Genomic DNA, 6,768 nt, shown 5'->3' with positions numbered 1-6,768 from the left:
ACCATATCTTGCAGACCTCCCCATGGGGTCAGCATATAGGACCAAAGATACCAACAACTAAAACCTAGAGCAGGCATTTTAATTTATGAATGTATCAATAACTCAGAATATAGGCATTTATAAACAAGAAGTTATAAATATAAACATAGGTTTCACATATAAGCTCATCCATCATTTTGTCCCATGTTTGCTGTTATCACCCTGAGCCAGAATACTTAGCACATTAATTTGCCCCATCAAATGATGTGGGTGGATGTTCACAGATCTGAATTGCTTCACTGAAGTGAGCAGAACATTCCAAAGAAAAAATGTCTGTTAAAACAAGTTTAATCTTGCCTTTTTCTGCACCACTCCCCACATACAAATGCTGTATGTGCTTCAAGAGTTCAGTTTTTTTCCCCCCAAAGTCTTTAAAGGAGAGGAGTCTCTACTCTGACAGTTTTCTACGCTGTGAAAACAAGTACAGTGTTACTCAAGGATAGTAACTTTTTCACATTAACTCTCTTTCCAGCTCATTATAAAAATGCATGTTTGTAATTGGCAAATATGAAGGAAATTCACAGATTGCTGAAAACTTTGGGGCAGAGGTAAAAAATGTAAAGAAAACATAACTGAATTTGAAAATATTAGTCATGCTTATCAAATACAAACTCCCAGAATTAAGATGCTACCAAACCACAAGGAATAAAAATAGAGGCAGAGATATTTACAACGAATAAGCCAAGAATAAATACATGAAGGTTATACATCTTTCCTCTTAGTCCCAGTTAATGCATTTCTTACAAGGTTTTCCCATGATTAATTACATATACATGAAATAAAAATCCTATAAATCACATTAGCATTTTTTTTCCTAAATAGATCCATTGATCCATTCATATCTGTTGGGAACAGCCAATTTATTAGTCTGTTTCTGTTTCACAATATCAATGATTTATGCTTAACAGGATCATAACCTTTAACCTTAATTTTCTCCTTTGCTTTCCATAAATACTCATATATTCATTTCATAATGGATATTGTTTTAGCCAGTTCACAGACAGGTTAATAATATTACATCACTTCCAACTCTGTCTATCCGTGGATGCCTGGAAACCAGTTTTGGAAGCTAATTGCCATTTAACACAGATTTCAGCAACATTAAAGAATCATAATCACTTAAAATTTTCATTCTGGATTTATGCAAATAGGGCATCATTTTAACTTTCTATCTTATACACTAGAATGTCTCCAACAGGTCGTCTTTGTGGTTGAAAAATTCTGGATCAACATTGTCATTTGATTCCCTCCTTCCTTCCATATATTTTAAGTATAGTTTTCTCAATAAAAGAACCAATATTGCAGGAATGACAAAGAAATGCTTAAACTAAAAAGACATAAGCGTTTTAACAGCTGTTTCTAATGTCGTCCAATAATAGAATTATTGCTACATCTGTCTTTAATCTAGCAGATATGTTCGGTTATAGCTCCTATCAACATCAGTAACATGAAGAGTGGAGATACTCGATTGATTATCAGAGTTACTCTCAATTTTGGAATTCTACCTCATGTTAAGTCATAACATGTTTTGTTTCATTTTCCCAATTCATTTCCAAACTCTAGTAATAAGTCCCAGAGCTTAGTGGGGAAAAAAGGGACTAAAATTATAAAGACTAAAGTAACAAAAATAGGCACTGCATAGCCACCAGCCTTAGAACTGTCAGTGAAGATACAAATTGTCCTCAACTTAACAAGAGTTTGTTTACTGACCAATCAAAGCTATAGCAGCACTGAAAAAAGGAAGTTATGACCATTTTTCACATTGCAATCATTGCAGCATCCCCAGGGTCACGTGATCCAAATTCAGATGCTTGGCAACTGACTCATACTTATGACGGTTGCAGTGTCCCGGGGTCATGTGATTCTCTTTTGCGACCTTCTGACAAGCAAAGTGAATGGGGAAGCCAGAGTCACTTAACAATGGTGTCACCCTATGATAAAACAATAACAATCAACAACAAAAATCGTGTCACCAACTTAACAACTAGTGTTCACTTAACAACTGTGGCAAGAAAGGTCGTAAAATAGGGCAAAAAAAATCTCAAATGTCTCACTTAGCAACAGAAATTTTGGGCTCAATTGTGGCCGTAAATTGAGGACTGCCTGTACTGATAGAGTAATTTCTGCCAATGGTAAAAAAAAAAAATCAGCAGTCAAGAAATTTGCGTTTGCGGCAATAAATCACCCGCTGGGCAAGACCACAAACTGGACGGCATTTTAGCCTAGCTTCTCCTGTCAAATATGGTTAGTTTATGCTTTAATGTCAGATGAATCCAAAATATAGAGTCAGTCTAGTAATCACCAAGCTAAAATGCTAAGCGTTAGTTCCCACTTGATGGTATATAATTGATCAATGATTTAATAATGGTAAATCCAATTACTAATGTAATTAAACTTTGTGTGTGAGAGATAAAACCTATCTCCTGTATCAGCTTCTCTTCCATCGGGCTGAACTAAATGCAAGTTTCCACATGCCATCCAAGTATTTTTTTCTTGCATGCCTTGCATAGAAACGCTGCCTTTGTTTTAACTGGAACTGTTGCCAAAATCATTGAGCTAAATTGTACAAACATGAAAAGTGGGGGTTTGATTCCAGAATAAGAATAATATAAAAACCTGACTGGGCCTGTTTGTGATCTTAGGTATGTAAGGCTGACATTTTTTAAAAAATTAAACTCTCTTCAGATGGATTGTTGTTTAAGCATGCTAAATATTGCAATATATACCATTGTGTTTTCCAGGGGAAGAAATGTATAAAGCAAAATGAAATAAGCAGCCCAACATGTTACAAATGGAAAAATGGCAAATTGTTACCAAACATTTAGCTTAATTAACAACATTTGCTTCCTGGATCAACAAAGGTTTCTATTTTAAACATTGTTTCACTGAGCCAACAGAAATATATTCTAATCTACAACATACATGAAAATATAAAGCAAAATATATATTAAGATGAACCAGTATAATATTATAAATTGCACTACCAATATTTCCTAACTATTACATCTTTTGGGTTGTACCTAATCTAAAACAAGGTCTGCCTTTTTCTGGTTTAAGAGTATTGTGTGAATAAGACTTGGTTCCCACACTAGGGTGTTTAATTTTTTTACTTAAAGACAATTTCCTGGACAAAACAAAATCAGTTGGGTTCATCTTTTGCACTACGTTATAAACCAAGTAAAAATAACCAGATTAATCTAACAGGTTTCAAACAAAGCTAAACAATGCATATGATGGTTTTTTGTGTTTGGGAAACTATGTTAGTCATCAACCAAATATTGATTACATAGTTGGGTGCACATTGTTGTACTTTGAACACGAGGCTTCTGAGTTTCGTGAGAATTGTCTTTGAACTATGCCCTGATAAGCATATGACACCAAGAGCTAGCTTTGATTATTTTCTCCAAGTATGGCTACTGGGCCTTAACAAAGCTTAGTATTAACAAAGAGTAGGATATTTATCTGAATTGCATCAGGCATCATAGCAAACACTTGACCGGTGATAATTTTATGGTCACTTCCCACAATCTTGGCCTGTGTTCTAAGTACATTATAGAATTTCAGAAGCTGAGGCCATTTATATCATAATATATCAATTTATTGGTTCTAGTTTATTAATTGATTAGTCTTACAAACACATAAAAATAATAAAACACAAGGAACGTACAGGATCTAATTCCAGGATATGAATTTTAGGTCATAAGAGTCCAATGCATTGGTCAGCTGTCCTGATAGAACAAATCAGGAAATCAGTTCTCAAAACGACGAGAACTATCTTGAGATCAAATCAAATGTGGCATCTTGACTGTGTGGAAAAAAAAAGAAGAAAACCCTAGTGTGATGTGGGAACCAAGTCTTATTCACATGTTACATTCCTTTCCTCCTTTCCATACACCACATGATCAGGGAGCAGCAGCCTGAATCTTTTCTGAATACTACTTCCCTTCGCAGGACTTAAGATATGCTTCTCTCCTTTTGCTGCATAACAGTTTCTGAATATTTGCTTCACGGCTGTCTCTCTGGGTCTCCACCCCAGCACAGGGATCCCAAAAGTATCTGAACATAAGGCTTGAAATGGAACCTGGTCAAAATAATAAAATTCCTTCCTGTGATTAGGAAATGACTCTTTTGGTGATGCAATTTAAAGCATTTCTATTTTTTTGCAATCACATCATGCTGCCGGCCGATGTGACTGGGGTTTTGTATATCACATAACCGGAAAAAGAAAAGGCAACGATGCCACAGATCTTCCTGTTTGAATGTGATACTCTTTGTTTTCATTCTCCCCTTCCCAGAGCAGCTGTGTATTTTAATGCCACGGTATTTTTATTGTTACAGTTCAATCATTTCATTTTTAATAACCTCTAGAGATGGTTACATGGGAGGCTGTGTAACAACATATTCAGCAACACATTTTAAATCAATAAAGGCTATTGGATGGAAACAAGGTTCTTGACGGGCATCCTAAAGGGGATGATGAAAGCCCCAAATTTTTGATTGTTTTGCGGATTTTTTTGTTTGTTTGCTTGATGGTTATATTTTATAGTTAGTGGTTTTACTGCTGTTGTGAACTGCCCAGAGTTAAGACAGGAGGCACACAAATCTTTAAAATAAATACACACACGCACACCTTTTCTAAATAATGTAAAGTTCAGGTATCCTCAACATACCACCACAACTGAGCCCCAAATTTATGTTGTTAAGTGAGAAATTTGTTAAGTGTGTTTTGCCCCACTTTACGACTCTTCTTGCCACAATTGTTAAGTGAATCTCTGCAATTGTTAAATTAGTAACACTGTTGTTAAGTTGAATCTGGCTTATGAAGAGTAGGCTTCTTCTACCTTTTGTTTCCTTCCTTGACAGACCAAATCACATCATTTCACAGAAACAGTGGAAAAAATTGTATGGTGCTTTTAACGTTTATTTTTGTTTACTTTTTCCTAGAACAGAGTCTTTCCCCCCCCCCAACCTCACCATGTGTGTATACATCAATACATTCCTTCGCTGGAATAACGCATCACTCACCCAGTGAAACAGCGGGTGTGTTTTGCAAACACTAACCTTAGTTTATCTTTTAAGCGGTGCAAAATTCTTCATTATTTGCTTTTGAGGCAATAAATCACCCCTAGCCTTAGTTTATCTTCTTCAGTGGTGCAAAATCCTTGATTTGCTTTTGCGGCAATAAATCACCCTCCTCTGTGTTTCAACCCAGCCACAAACTAGAGGGCCACATTTCGGCCTAGCTTCTCCTGTCAAATATGGTTAGTTTATGGTTTAATGTCAGATGAATCCAGAAAGCTGCGTCAGTCTAGTAACCAAGATAAGTTAACCCTGGATCAACATTTGTGCAAACAGAACTACTAAGATAAATGTATCCAGGTTGTTCATTGAAACTGGTTATTTTCCATGAGAAAGTTGGTCAATTCAGCGGAAAAACACTAAGCCTCGAGCAATATTTTCATTTGCAGACCCCTGAAGACTGTTTCTTTTATCTTTAGGGACAACTCACACGGCCCCTTAATTCTTCCTTATTAGTCAAGGAAGCATGATTAAGACGAATCACGACTTACTACAGCTATGTTTGCATAATGTATCTACTTGTGGTCAACTGAACCCAGATTTGCCAAATTATCTCAGAAATACTAAATCATCCACCCTGTATGTTTCAGGGCTGGATTAAAGTAGACTAAAACGAAGAGAAGAGAAGAGAAGAGAAGAGAAGAGAAGAGAAGAGAAGAGAGAATAGAGAATAGAGAATAGAGAATAGAGAATAGAGAATAGAGAATAGAGAATAGAGAATACAATAGAAATCTGGAAGGGACCTTGGAGGTCTTCTAGTCCAACCCCTCGCTCAAGCAGGAGACCCTATACCATTTCAGACAAGTGACTGTCTAGTCTCTTTTTAAAAACCACCAGTGATGGAGCGGCCACAATTTCTGGAGGCAAGCTGTTCCAGTGGTTAATTGTCCTTAATGTTAGGAAGTTTCTCCTTAGTTCCAGGTTGCTTCTCTCTTTGGTCACTTTCCAACCATTGTTTCTTGTCCTGCCTTCGGGTGCTTTGGAGAATAGTTTGACCCCCCCTCTTCTTTGTGTCAGCCCCTCAAATACTGGAATACTGCTATCATGTCTCCCCTATTTCTTCTTTTCTTTAGACTAGCCAACCCAGTCCTGCAGCCCTTCTTCATACGTTTGCCTCCAAGCCTTTGATCATTTTAGTCGCTCTTCTCTGAACTTTTCCTAAAGTCTCACTATCTTTTATGTAGCATGGTGAGCAAAATATTACCAGGTGTGGCCTTACTAAGGTTTTACAAAGGGCTATTAGTACTTGGCGTGATCTCGATTCTATGCCTGTTTATACAACCCAGGATTGAATTAGCTTTTTGGGCTGTTGCCACTGTTGCTGCACACTGCTGGCTCGTTAAACTAAAACTTAGTCAGTTGCACCAGCACTGGTCTCCAGCACTGGCCGACGCCTAAGAAACCCTTGCGAGGAGGATCGCAACCTCAAATCCTTCCTTGGAAATCCGCAAAGTCCGGATTTCCTTCTGCAGCGTTTCCACCAAACTAATTCTCTTCCGCTACGGTTGCGCTCGGGGTATCTTCTTTGGCTGTGCAGCCTTTTGCAACGTTCAGGAAACATCTTTTCACATGCAAAACCGCTTTTCTTTTTCTTTTTTCATTAAATGACTGGCTCCGTTGGGAGGGGGGGTCGCTTTGGGGGAAAAGGAG

The sequence above is a fragment of the Vipera berus genome (assembly GCF_964194415.1).
Source record: "Vipera berus genome assembly, chromosome: 10".
NCBI lineage: Eukaryota > Metazoa > Chordata > Lepidosauria > Squamata > Viperidae > Vipera > Vipera berus.
This window is presented reverse-complemented; position numbering follows the sequence as displayed.